The following is a 15,001-nucleotide window of genomic DNA, read 5'->3' as shown; positions in this document are numbered from 1 at the left end:
TACTAAGGGAAATTTGGCCAGGGCATCAAGAAACTTCTACAATAAACGAACAAACCTGCCATTTCTGGCCAAACTGGAAAAACGACACAAACCATGATCCAAAGTAGAAAATATTTAATAAAATCTCTAACGCCTCAGCATGGAGCCTTCAAAGGAGAAAGAAACTTCTCCTGCTCATGGCTCATACAGTGAGTGAGTATATGCACACATCTCGTTCATAGCTCAGTGGTGGTTGGGAGGAAGGAGTGTGGCATGGAGAGAGGAATGGATGGAGCACAGGTGAAAGCCAACTCATAGGGAGGTATGTGTGGAGAAATAGAGGATTCAGAAGCTGTTTTTCAAAAACATTTGTTTGCTGAGTCAGAAGAGATGAAAGAAGAATGTGCTGTTACAGCCCTCCATCTGGGAGGGTTACAGGATAATGTGTTACATGAGATGATTAATCAATCAGAGTGAGCCAAAAAATGGAGGAAACATTTTGTGGAGTGACATAATGGAGAAAATACAGGAGGAAGATTTGGAGGCTATACTAAAAAAGGACATTGTTCGAAAAACAAAAACGTAGGCAGAGACAGTTGGGAGCAATCATGGAGAGCAGAAAGAAAAGAAAAGAGATGATGGCATGAAAAATAAATTTGTGGTGAGAATACAGAGTAAAAAGAATAAAGAAAGGAACAGATATGAGGTATGGAACACTGTAATACTTCACTTAGGTGTGAAAGTACAAGAAGTAAGAGCTTTCATTTTGATACACAAAAACACATTTTTATGACATTATTTTTGAGACTGTTCATGGTGTGGAACTTTTCTGTGTGAATATGAAAAGAAATAGAATGCTAATCCATGGAACAATTATGTAGTAAACACTTTTTGTGAAACAAAGAAGAAAATACTCATATAGTTTTGGACAGAAGTGGAAAAAGAGAATTTGAAAGAACATTTGAAATATATTTGTAAAGAAGTAATGCGCTGCAATGTTGTTTTGAAAATGGAAACGGAAAATATTGTGCATATTATAAATGGTGAAGGCAATAGGGGTGTGGCGAAATCTTTGGGGCAACTAATAATGTGCTATTTATGTGGAAAAGAGGACATTTTGTGAATAACTGTGATAAAAAACAATGTTATATATGTGAGAAAGCAGGCCATGATACAAAGAGATGTGAACCAGAATGTTATAAATGTAAGCAAACTGGGCATTTATGGATGGACTGTAAATAAGAGTTTAATGGGAAAAAACAGTGAAAAAATTGGAGAATATAGAACAAAATAGAAAAGAGATGGAAAAAGATATAGAGGATAATTTAGAAAAAGAAAACAACAATAATAACAAAGGAGAAGAGGATGGGGTGGAGATCGAAACAGATTTGGAAATTAGAGATGAAGATGATATCAGCTGGAAAGTTGTGAAACGAAAAAAGAATTATATTGGGAGAACAGTGAAAGCTAGGAAAACAAATTAAAGGAATACATTTAAAAAAGAAAGGCAATGGGCATTAGGTAATGAAAATTGAAGGGGAGAATCAAAAAATAGTATAAGAAAAAAATGATTTCCTAAGGAAAAGAGAAAGTAATAATTTAAGAATTATTTCAGTAAATGTAAACAGTATTAAATATGGTGAGAAGGATTGGCATATTAGAGTGGTGTAATAAAATGTGATATAAATGTAATTGTTTAAATGAAGAAAGATTACAAACAGAAAAAAATATGGGGTGGAAATATAATATGGAATTTGGGGAATGAATGTTGTTAGGGATTAACAGTATTATGTAGGAGAGTGGTGAAGATATTAGATGTAACACTAGTAAGAATGGGTAGATTAACTATTGTTAATTTAACATGGCAAGATAAAGTACATAGAATTATAGCTTTGTATGATTATTTTATCTGTAAAGAAAAGGAGAAATGTAGTAGTGAATATGAGTATTGTAATAGTGGGAGATTTTAGCTGTGATTTAAAAGGTAAAGGAAAATAGAAAGAAAAAGTTCACACAAACTTTGTTACAACTTGCTGTGAGGGAAGGGTTAATTTGCTTTTGCTTTCTTGTATTTTGTATTACTTTAACGCCTTCTTCTATTTTTCTATTTTGTATGTTGTGATTTGTTTTCTTTCCACTGTGTTTTACTGTATTCTGCTTTTAATTGCATATTAAAACTAGGAAAGAGACCAGCGCTGTGTCTTTTGTGGGTCACCCAGAATTTTTCCCACCCTCCCACCTTGGTGCTATTGTGTTCTTAAACTCAACTGTCTTTCTAGTTGCCTGCCCCTTACGTTAATTTGACCACATATATCCTTCCCTCTCTCCTTTTATTGGCTGTTGTGAGCAAGCACAATATTATCATTTTGTGAAGTCACTACCCTTCAGCTATTTAAATTTATTGGCCGTCCGACTGTATTCCATAGAACCAGAATACAAAGTGCCCCCCCCTTTCAATCTAACTTTCTCTTTTAAAATTAGTGGCTCTCCACTTAGACAGTGAAAGCTTAAGTTATCCCCTCTTTCATATCTAACTGTTTAGTGCACACTGCAGTGCTTAGGATATTACAAGAGGGGGACTAATTTAAAGGAATTATTACAACATAAAAAAACACCCCACAGTGGAAGTGTGGCATGTACAAATGCCAAATGTGTAACTACTGTAAATACATGAGTACAGGACAAGACATTGAAGTTAAAAATATTAGTTTTAAAATCAAAATGAAGTATACTTGTCAGTCCAAGTTTGTGGTTTATTTAGCCCAGTGTCAACGCTGTGCAGCGTTTTACATAGGTAAAATGGATAGAAGGTTAAAAGAACGAGTATATGAACATCTATATAAAATAAAGACCCTTAACAGAGATAATGCACTGGCTAGACACATTATTTCCTATCCACAACATTCATTTTTGTTCAAAGCAATTGATTCAGTTGTTGATGATAGTCAGGGGGGGGGCCCGCTTACACTTTTACTTGAGCAACTTGAGTTAAGTTGGCAAATATGCACTGGGGCAATGTTTTACCCGGGTTTGAATGAGACAATATCTTTAAACAGTATATTGAAGTTGAGAAATCTTAAACATTAATGTGTGTATGCATTTTTATAAAATGTGTCCATATTTGTGACATCTGACTTCATTTGACTCGGATATGTAAGTTTCTGACTTCTTAGTTAACTAAGTAATACCATATTTTGAGAGTCAACATAATAATTTGAGATATAGTACTGTTAGTATATGTATGTTTGTTGTTTGTATATATATTTCTATCACCATTACAGGTAAAAATTCGGAAGGAAGGGTAGGGTTGAGGTGTTCTAAAATATTGTCAGTCATATCTGTTTTTAAAAAATGTTTTAAGTAGCAATTATGTGCATGTGCCTTTAAGACACAAGATTTTAATTTGAAGTGTCATGTGACAAAAAGGGTATGTATATATTGTTTGTGTTGAAGTTTGTTCAGTTTCTGATGAAGTCTTGCCATATGTGCAAGACAAAAAGCGCTTCATTAAACTGAGAGAGAATTTGCTTTGGTGTTTCCAAGCTGTCTTTTTGTTTTTCCTTAGGATATTAACCCATCTTTTTCCATCTTATCTTTAATATCTGCAACATCTATTGCAAGACCACCAACTAGTGGAGAGCCCACATTCTGCCTTTCATTAGTCATCTGGGGATTAGTGTTTCTGTAGTCACCTGGTCAGAGAAGGAGCACAGGGACGTTAATTCTTGGAGACTGCTGATCATGGGAAAGCCTAATAATTTCTTCATAGGTGACAGCTTGGAATTTGTGATTATATTCTGCTCCTGGTAAGGGAAGGAACAGAGTTCATTGATTCCTGACTGTTTCGGGTTGGGCAGTGAGTGTCTGTGCTTGACATTCCTGATTGGTCTGGTTGATATTCAAGGCATCCAGCAGAAAAAGGCTACAACAAGCCTACAGACCCTTGAATCATCTGGGACAAGATTGTGGCCAGCTTCTCATCTTGGGATTGCTGCTAATGTTTTGTTTCTGGAGAGAAAAGAAGTAAAGGAGCATCGTATCCCAGCAGAGTGAAGCAGTGGTGAGACCAGCACTAGAAGTAGCTAGGCAGTAGCCATTCATACAACTCCCCCTTTCATTATTCTCAATAAGCTAATTCTGTGTTTTCAATAAGTACTGCTTGATTTGTTTCTAACTTCAGAATATCTTTCTAAATACTTCTTCCATAAATTTTCAGGGTCTGCTTATTAGTTTCCCTTCAAGTGTTTGGCAGTACCCTGTAAAGACACAGACACCTTGAGTGGCATTTTTTCTGTATAACATTGTTAAACTTTCACCAATGCCTAGTTGCACAAAAGACAACTCATTTACAGTGACAAGCACTGTCCCCAGAGTTGCAAACCGGATACTCCTGACATTGCTTTATATTCTCACTCCAACTAATTCCATTTAACCAATTCCATCTAACTCCAATTAAAGTATAGGGCTTATTTACGTTAAAACACTGTGTTTATAGAAAAGAGATATGGCTTCTTTTCTCAGCCTTTGTTATATTATAGTATTTAATTCATAATCTATAATGGATTATTTATATTGTTTTTTTACTACTATGAACAATTGTATTTTATAGTTTTTAGGTGAATGTGTTTTTTAAAAAATGGTTAGGTTGTGTTTACACAGATTTCCTAACACACCTGAATTGATTGAAGGTGCATTTACTATATAAATGTTTGGCGCCTTTTTTCTGTGTTTTCTTGCCTCTGAGGAAGCTACTTCGTATTGGTAGCGAAAACGCTGTTTTTTACTTATAATAAAAGTGCGTTCAGGTTTGCTGGCTCCTGTGGATTGTTTGGTGCTTCAACGTTGTGTTTTTCTACAGTCTGTGGTCCATCTTTTTGTATTTTCACCAGTATGACTTCGCAGTGCCTTACCAGTCCTACGAGCCCGAATATATTTGGGTCTAATACGCCTGAAAACACGGACATCACTTCTTTGCTTCTAGCCATCTCACAAAGGCTAGATGCATTGAATTCGCGATTGGACATCATAGAAAAAAGTGGTGCCAATGGGAATACCTTTCGTTCGGAAAGAGAAGAACCTAATTTTACGAACTCTTTGAATGTACGTCCCTCTGGAACCGCTTCATGTTCTATTCCAGCGGCACAAATTCCGCGGACAGCTATGATTTCTAGCAATGGTCCGAATGGTGTTTTGGTACGGGACGAACATACCAATAACTCTGCTGACTCAGTGAGGGCACTCATTGGCGTTACATCCGCGGTGGACTGGATTAAGAACACAGGTGACTTTTTAACCTTTTTGAAACCGCTTGATAATGTACGGCCGGTGCATATGGCAGGATCTCTTTGTTCAGAGAGTGCTGACATTTCTGAAAAACTGAAACTTTTAGATTCTAAGACTTTGAAAATCAGAAAATTGCAGCTTGAAGTAGCTTATTTCAAGCAATGCATAACTGAAGAAATGGAACCGAAAGGTTTGAGAAATAATTTTGCTCCATCGAACTTAATTATGGACAATACATTTTTGGTTGATCTGAGAACCTTGTTTCAAAAACAGGGTATGGAGCTTCTGGACTTGATAGTGAAACATTATTCTAACAACATTGAAAAGCTTGTTCTGGAGGTTAACCAGATTGACCAAGACATTAGAACAAATGTTAATTTCATTAAGTTTAAGTTTGATCATGCACGAATATTTTCAAGTATCGATGCATATATGGTAAAAATAAAATCTCAAAAATCAAAGAAATTATTTAGAGATAGGCAAGCTTATGAACATAACAAAGCCTACCCTAAGTTAAGTTTGTTTCAAGATTCAAATGATGTTGATGACTTATGTGATGCTGAGGTGTTTGAAACAGAACAGGTGCAGCACAATGATAATAATGAAAAAGAAGCAGCTGGAAGTTCTAACACTGTTAGGCGCAGTAATAGAAATAGGAACAAAGCAGGAAGTACGGTAACTTATGGTACAAACCAGTTTAATAACACACCTGAGAATAGTACCAATAAAGGTAATCAAGCTTTTTTAGGGAAACAGAGCAATCAAGTTCACAAGAAAAAGAACAGGAAATGGAAGAACTAGTTCCTAACGCTCTTCCTGTATCTGACTTGGTTGTCCCTCACATTTTAAGAAATAAGAAGGGTGATTTTACTATATATAATTTCTCCACTTTGGTTTTTGAGCCTGAATTAATTGAGCTTCTTGCCCTTGGCAATACTTTTGTTCCTTCCAAACACTTTGATGTAGTTAAGGTGCTGATTGATCTTAAATGTTATGTCCGCAAGCTTAATCTGAAACTACTGTTTAATAACCCTTCAGGAAATGCTTGTTCTGTATTTAAATTACCAAGTGTATTTAATCCACCTCTCCATGTGGGGTTACGTATCTTTGAGAATGCTTGCGAACTCGACATTAGACACCTTGCTAAAGCCCAAGTCGGCTCGAAGAACAGGTTTAATATTACTAGAGAGCAGTTACAGGCTCTCAACCAATTGAGAGATTTTTCTGTCAGGGTTATGAAACCTGACAAAGGAGGTGGGCTGGTGGTCTTTGAAAACGATCATTATATTCAAAAAATGTTAAGTGTTTTAGAAACACCAGCTTATGGTATCTCTTCTTTCAATGAAATGAATGTAAGCATTAACAGAATCAAAGGATACTATAGGGATTTATTTATTGAAGGGAGAATAGACCTCGATACCTTTGATTATATCAACATCACCCAGTCTAGAACTCCGGTGATGTTTGGTATACCTAAGGTACATAAAAACGTTTCCGACCCCCCCATGAGGGCCTTAGTCGATGGGAGGTCTTCTATTTCTTACCCTTCAGCTAAATACATTGACTTTTTATTGTCTAAGTATTTGAAAATGTTCCCAAGTATCTGTAAAGATTCGTGGAGTTTTCTAACAAGTATTAATGACATAGGGTTTGAAAGTTCTTACAATTTTCTCACAATCGACGTAGTCGATTTATACACCTCAATACCACACCAAGAGGCTATTGAATGGTTGGAACTTCTTCTCATTGAACTTAAAGCCCCGAGAAATGAAATTAACAACATTACAGAACTTTTAGATATAGTTCTGTCTTCGAACTTTTTCATTTTTGATAAAGATTATTACATCCAAAAACAAGGAGTTGCGATGGGCTCCCCTTGTGGTGCTATAGTAGCCAATATGTTTATGGCATATTGGGAGAAGGAGTTCGTCCTTAACCACCCAGATTGGAAAGGAAGAATTGGGTATTACACCAGGTTTTTGGATGATATATTCATTCTTTTTAAAGGGGATGATCAAGTAGCGCAATTGTTTGTAGATTTTCTTAACCAAACTACTTCCTTTCTAAAATTTACTTACAAATTTGCGGTTGATGAGATTGACTACCTCGATGTTAAACTCAAAAAAGACTCCACTAATGCAAGATTTGTCTCATCCAGCTTTCGTAAAGAGACCTATGTAAATAGTTTTTTACACTTCTCTAGTGCCCACCCTTTTAAGTTGAAAAGAGCCATTATTAAGGGCCGACTAGTCAGGGCAGTTAGAATGTGCAGTGAATTTGAGGACTTTGTAAATGAATGTGATTTACTAACAGGTTTCTTCATTAACCGCGGATACCCTAGGTCCATAGTAGAGGAACTGGTTGTTGAAGTCAGATTGAAGAGGGAAAGAGGATTTTTCAGGCCTTTAATCCAAGACAAAAGAGATGTCCAGTCTGATGGTTTTGATAACACCATTGAGCCTGTTACCAATATTTCCCCTTTGGCTACCAATAGGGCTAGTCTTTCTAAGGAGTTTACTTTGAGTTTTACAACAACTTTTACTTTAGAATCAAGGCAAATAGCTGATATTATTAAAAAGAATTGGTATTTTATTACCAATAACTCTCTTTTGGTTGAGAAATTAGGTGTTAAACCGAGAATTACATACAAAAGAGGTACTAATATAAAAGAATTCTTACAAAGAAACCACCCCAGGCAACTCTTTTCTAAAACTAGAGGTTGTTTTTCTTGTGGAGCATGTAATTGGTGTCATGTGATACGGACAGGGAATTCTTTTAATATAGGCCACAGAAAATATGATATTAACAGTAGAATAAACTGTGAAACTAAATCTATCATATATGTGGCTTTTTGTGTTTGTTGCTCGGCATTTTACGTCGGTAAAACCGACAGGAAATTTAGGGAGCGTATATATCAACATTGTTATGCCATAAGGAACAACAAAAGTGAAAATGCTCTAGCTAAGCACGTTGAGTCAAACCCCGGTCACAATTTTGTTTTTATGGGTATAGATTGTACATATAGACCTTTTAGGGGTGGCCCTACTTCTCTTTTGCTTGAGATTTCAGAGTTAGAATGGCAATTGAAGCTTGATGCTTTCAACCTCCCAGGTTTAAATGAGAGCTGTAACATTGCCCCAGTTTTAAAGTATAGGGCTTATTTACGTTAAAACACTGTGTTTATAGAAAAGAGATATGGCTTCATTTCTCAGCCTATGTTATATTATAGTATTCAATTTATAATCTATAATGGATTATTTATATTGTTTTTATTATTATGAATAATTGTATTTTAAAGTTTTTAGGTGAATGTGTTTTTAAAAAATGGTTTGGTTGTGTTTACACAGATTTCCTAACACACCTGAATTGATTGAAGGTGCATTTACTATATAAATGTTTGGCGCCTTTTTTCTGTGTTTTCTTGCCTCTGAGGAAGCTACTTCGTATTGGTAGCGAAAACGCTGTTTTTTACTTATAATAAAAGTGCGTTCAGGTTTGCTGGCTCCTGTGGATTGTTTGGTGCTTCAACGTTGTGTTTTTCTACAGTCTGTGGTCCGTCTTTTTGTATTTTCACCAGGGTCTGCTTATTAGTTTCCCTTCAAGTGTTTGGCAGTACCCTGTAAAGACACAGACACCTTGAGTGGCATTTTTTCTGTATAACATTGTTAAACTTTCACCAATGCCTAGTTGCACAAAAGACAACTCATTTACAGTGACAAGCACTGTCCCCAGAGTTGCAAACCGGATACTCCTGACATTGCTTTATATTCTCACTCCAACTATCAAATCAATAAAAAGGGTCTGTTGCCATGGATATGAACTTTCCCACTATCTCCATTACCAGCTTAGTGGATATGGGCATCCGGAGGCCATATAGAAATTGCCTCATTGTTTACTGACAACCAGTTAATTCTCAAACAAACTGATATGGTATGTGACAGATGTATTTACATAATGACAATTATGATAATAATATAAATTATGATAATAATATAATAAACATAATGATAATTTGCATAATAACAGAAGCTCCCTTCACTCTGGAATAGAATTCCAATTCATATTAGGCAGGGCACCTCACTGACTCTCTTCAAGAAGAATCTTGATGAGTGGATGGGGGATTGTAGGTTTGTCCCGGGGATTACTTCCGTGTCACTATTAGACAGAGGCACAGTAAACTTTAAAAAGGGCACAGTATACTCAAATCAAGGGGTGGCGTAAGCCAAACACAATCGGGCTAGGCTTATAAATGCCCCAGGGCAGATAGCCTAGTATGAACCTATGAACCTGTAATGTCATTAAAGGCAAAGCTCTCACATAAAAGTATTCCTAATGTCAGTAAGGTTGTCACTACTCTGCACCCATCATACACAATTCAAAGCAGACATATAGACCCACATATGCTGAGGCACTTAACTCATTAACCCTGAGTACCTTCTCATGGTGCCTCTGTGCTTAACAACGAGCGCGCCATGAGAGGATACTGATTTCAAGCTGTTACCCCCAAGTGCCTTCCACAAGTGTGACAAACTGTACTGCTGATTTGTAGTTCAGCTGAATGTAGAACACCCTGAAATAATAACTATACTTGTAATTTACCTTATACAGTTACGATTCAGCATGTTTTTGCATTAGGTTCACATTAAAGTTGTAGTAAAAAATCCACTTTAAAAGTTCTTGATAAAGCAAGTGGTGGCAGCCAATTGGATTCTTGCAATCCAAGCCACCACTTGCATAACACCTCCACCCCCAACCTATTTTTCTTTTGTTTTCCCCAAATAAATAGAGGGTCCAGCAGCAGGTATTTCCTTTCATTTTGCGAATATTTAGAGATTTTACCTGCTACTGGACCCTCTAATTTATTACGGCACTCACAGATTGCATGTATTGCCAATAGGCACTACAAGGAGTTCCTGTTCAGCTTGGCCCAAGAACTGCCCTTTTTTCCTTCTGATAAGCTGTTATATTTTTTTCCTTCCCAGGCACGAAGTAGATAGCCCTGTAACTAGTGACAGTAACTGCTGTGGTGGGTTGTGAAGTTATAGCAATTTCCTACTGGTCTGCTGTCCTTTTATTATTTGTGTTCTGAAGCACTGTATGTAAGGAGGTTTGCTGCTTCATTGAGTAAGGAGGTTTGCTGCTTCATTGATTAAGGAGGCTTGCTGCTTCATTTTTGTTTCTGGATGAAAAGTTGTGGTGTGATAACTATTGGACTTCCCATCACAGCTACCAGGTAATGGCAGCTTATTTTTTTCTGTGACTCCATGTGGAAATTGCTATGCATAGCTGGGGGCTTGACTAGTGAACTGTGTCCGAATAAGGCACGGGATCGTCCGGATGACAGCAGCTACTGTATTTGCCCCTTTTGTATTTAAATTTAAATAATATATCTAATTGCTGAATCCAGTTTTTTTTTTTATTTAAATGTTTCATATATTTTTGAAGAAGCATTTCTTTTGTATTTGACATGTGAAAAGTTGGTACTGCCCAAACCTACACCCCTGGACAAAAAGAAAATCAAAATGCTGTTACTCAACGAATAGCGGTGATGATAGGAAGTGGCGCCATGTCACCACTGTAAAGTAGTTGCAGAAGACTGGGCATCCAGTACATAAATTGAAACTTGTTTTTTTTTTCTCACTTTGTCCTTTGGTATGCTACAAACGGTTTCTCAACTTGCGGCAATGCCGTTCTTTTTTTTTCTTGGTTTTGAAGTAGTTCCGGTAAATAAATATGGGAGGTACACTGACCCACGGGCATTAGGTAACTGATACAGTTGGTGCCAAAATAGTACTGTAGAAATAATAGATGTAGTGGGATCCTATCTCGCCTACATTCGTAACAGATGGGCTCGGAGCCGAGAAACGACTCCGACTCGGCCGATACACTAGTACTAAGTCTGTGATTGGCTGGCCAACCCCTCTATCCCAGGATGCACCACACCTAAGCCCTCAGATCTCGTTTGCTGCTTCTAAAGATAAGACGTGGTCTCGAGTTGGCTGTGGCTAAGTACCCTATTTTTTAGTCAAATTTTTGGCTTTTTGTGGATTTTTTCTTAAGAATTGACCAAAAACAGCTATTTTCATAGCTATCTTGTCTGACTGTGTATTGGTTGTTTTAGGATAAAGTTTGTTTTCTGTGGTAACTATTTTTTAGTCAAATTTTTGGCTTTTTGTGGTTTTTTTCTTAAGAGTTGACCAAAAACAGCTATTTTCATAGCTATCTTGTTGTCTGACTGTGTATTGGTCGTTTTAGGATAAAGTTTGTTTTCTGTGGTAAATTTCAGGTGTTTGGTGGGCTAGGCCCATTTTAACTTAGAGGGCCTTAGCCCTACCTTTAGAGTGTTTAAGTTAGAACTCTACCCCCTTTCCATTCCTGAGTATGTCTGGGAAAGAGTATAAGCCTTCTGGCTTTAAGAAATGTACCAAATGTGGATACAAAATGTCTATCACAGATGGCCATGACATCTGTGTTTACTGTTTAGGGGCAAAGCACTTGCAAGAGTCCTGCAGTGTTTGCCATGTCTTCTCCTCAAGGGTCCTCCAGGAGAGAAAAAATAAACTGATTTTAAAAGGACTACTCAGACCTTCCTTTGAAGAGGCTATTCTACCTTCAGAGCCTCGTGCTAAGAAGAAGAGGTCGTCGGCTCTGACCAGTCTGTCGGATCCGCCGGCCAAAAGATGAAAATCTATGTCTTCATCTTCGGCGCCATTGCCCTCGGAGCCAACAGATGAGAGACCAAGTTCTGCTTCCCCTTCCTCGGTTCCACGGGCTTCAGAGCCAATGGAAAGGGGTTCAAAATTGGGATCTCCTCCCTCGGCTCCTATGGCTTCAGAGCCAATTGAGAGAGGGTCGGCTCCGAGATTGTTTTCTTCTGTTCCTACTTCATCAGCTCCGGGGGAGGTTTTGGTGTTTCTTGAGTCTGCCTCGGCTCCGATGTTGTTGGAGCCGATTCGGAGCCGAACACCTACGGTGATTTTGGAGCCCATGGAGACAGTTTGTTGAGGCCCCTCTGTTTCCTCCAAATCCTCTAGGCTCTCTGAATCAGATCTGGACAGGGTTGTCCAGAGGCTCCTATAGTCACCTGTCTTTTCCAAATTGCTGTCGGCTCCAGCCCAGTCGGCTCTGGAGCCAGCCTTGCCTGTATCATTGCTTCCTCCTTCGACAACCTTAGGGTCATTGGAGCCAGAGTTTACAGGACCTGAGGAAGTTGTCAGGTCAGTTCCGAGACCCACTGCTAGTCTGTCAGCACTGACTTCTGCTCAGACCTTCTCGATACTTTCGACAGGCCCTGGTACTCATGGCTTTTCAGTCGGGCCTGACGGGGAGTCATCGGGGCCTCTGGTCTTGGCTCTGAGTCTCCCTCTTGGTGCTTCGGCGGGAGGAGCCCCGACTCTGGTCAGGGCCTCGGAGGTGGGTCTTTCAGCAGAATCTGGTGGGCCCTCCTTTGAGGCTAGGAGGAGTGCGCTGGCCAAGTCCCTAGTTACTTCTCCGAAATCTGTAGCTCCTTCCCTGGACATGGTGACTGGAGCCTCTGTTGCACCCCTGTTCTCGGACAGTGGGGCTCCCAGGCCTGAGGATACCCCCTTCTGTGGTCCCCTAGTTTCCGAAGGGCCTTCAGAGTCCTTGCCTGAAGAGACCCCTAGAAAAAAGAGGTGTAAGAGGAAGCACGTGGACTCCCCAGACGAGTCCGTCACCTCAGACACCGATCTGGATGATGCGGAAGGGTCCCCTAAGTCGTCCTCTGACGATGTCTCGTTCTCGGATATACTAGAGATCTTGAGACAAAGGGGCGACTGGCCTTCTAAGACCCCTTCCGCAGAAGAGTCAGTGTTCCTCAAGGCCTTTGGAGCTCAGCCCTCAGCCTCCTGGGTATCCCCACCCTTCGACGAGTTACTGGACATTATTTGTCGAAGGCTGTGGGAACATCCTGATTCTGTAGAGCCTGTCCCCACTCGCCCCAATAAATTCTTGTCTGCACCCCCCGATAAGCAGTTTCTCACTAAAGGAGTTTCGGTAGATGCTATGGTGGTGGCGTCAGCCACTCAACAGGATGTGGCGGAGGCTTCGACGTCTATCCATCCACCTAACAAAGAATCTAGGAGCGTGGATAGGTACAGGAAGCGTACCCTATCTTCAGCGACCTTTACTCTGCGGTCACTGAATTATTTGTGCCATTTCACAAGACTACAAAGGGTTCTCATGAAGGAGTTGGGAGATACCCTTTTGGGTAATGTGCCTGAGGTGTTGGCTCAGTCTGTCAATGCCCAGCTGTCAATCCTGTCATCTGTCATCAACTCATCTATGAGGCTCATTTCATTTGCAGCCGAGGGGGCGGGTAGAGCAGTGAGTTTGGGTGTAGCCCTAAGAAGGCAGGCTTGGATTCGCTTGTGTCACTTTGCGGAGGCTTTCAAGTCTTCATTCACAGACGCTCCCTTTGATGGGTCCTTCCTCTTTGGACCAAAGGTGAAGGACACCCTCACTAGATGCGAGCAGGAGGGCAAGACCTTGTCTGCTGTCGGGGCCCGTTTTTCGCTTCCCACGAGACCTTATCCCAAGGCTCAGAGGGGAGGAAAGATGTGGTTCAAGAAATCGCAAAGGTCTTTCCCTGCTCATCAAGGTGAACCCCCCTCCAGAGGCAGGGGAGGGGGGAATTATTCTGGAAGACGTCGCCCTAGCGGCGGCGGAGGCCTCCACAACACAGGAGACCACAAATCCTTTTGCGGTTCATCCTTCCAACGTCCCTGAGGGACGGCCCAACTGTGCGTCTCCAGAGCCAGTCAGGGGTCGATTTTCGGAGCACCTGAAAGCCTGGGAGTCCATCACTCAGTATCAGTGGGTGCTCTGGATCATTGCCAGAGGTTACACCATCCCTTTTATTCATCCTCCTCCCCCTCCCAGGAAAATCCCGGACATTCCACCTAGTCAAAGGGTTCAAGCAGCCATAGAAGTAGCAAAGCTACTGGAAAAAGGAGTCATCCTGCCAGTCCCTGAAGGCCAGGCCGGATTAGGGACCTACTCAAGATTATTTTTGATGCCAAAAAGAACAGGGGACTTGAGACCTATTCTGGATCTCAGCCGTCTCAACCGCTTCGTAACGAAGTCCAAGTTCTGGATGGTCATGCTACAATCCATCTTCCCTTTGCTGGAAGAGGGAGTCTGGATGTGCTCCATCGATCTCAAGGACGCCTATTATCACATCAAGATAGACAAGGTGTCCAGGATTCATTTACGCTTCCACCTGGGAACCAGTCACTACCAGTTTCGAGCCCTGCCCTTTGGTCTCACCACAGCCCCCAGGGTGTTTACCAAGTGCCTGGCAGTGGTAACGGCTCACTTGAGGAGTCTTGGATTCCAGGTGTTTCCGTATCTAGACGACTGGCTCCTCACTGCTCCCACCAAACATCTGCTCACTCAGGCTGTGACTACTACCATCGAATTGGGTCAATTGCTAGGCATAACATTCAACTGGGAAAAGTCTGTATTGCTGCCATCACAGCGTGTTGCCTTTATAGGCGCAGAGCTAGACTCTATAGAAATGCAAGCCTACCTCCCAAAAGAAAGGATAAGGATTTTACAGAACCAAGTCAAGGACCTATTGCCCCATTGGAAAGCTCCGGCCAGGTTAGTCCTGCAACTCTTAGGATCCATGGCGGCCTCCATTCTATTAGTTCCGCTGGCAAGACTTCACATGCGGATTCTACAGTGGCTCTTATTGAGCCAATGGTCCTTCTAGGAA

The sequence above is a fragment of the Protopterus annectens genome, chromosome 2.part1 (assembly GCF_019279795.1).
Source record: "Protopterus annectens isolate FY-2018-M chromosome 2.part1, PAN1.0, whole genome shotgun sequence".
NCBI classification, from domain to species: domain Eukaryota; kingdom Metazoa; phylum Chordata; order Ceratodontiformes; family Protopteridae; genus Protopterus; species Protopterus annectens.
This window is presented reverse-complemented; position numbering follows the sequence as displayed.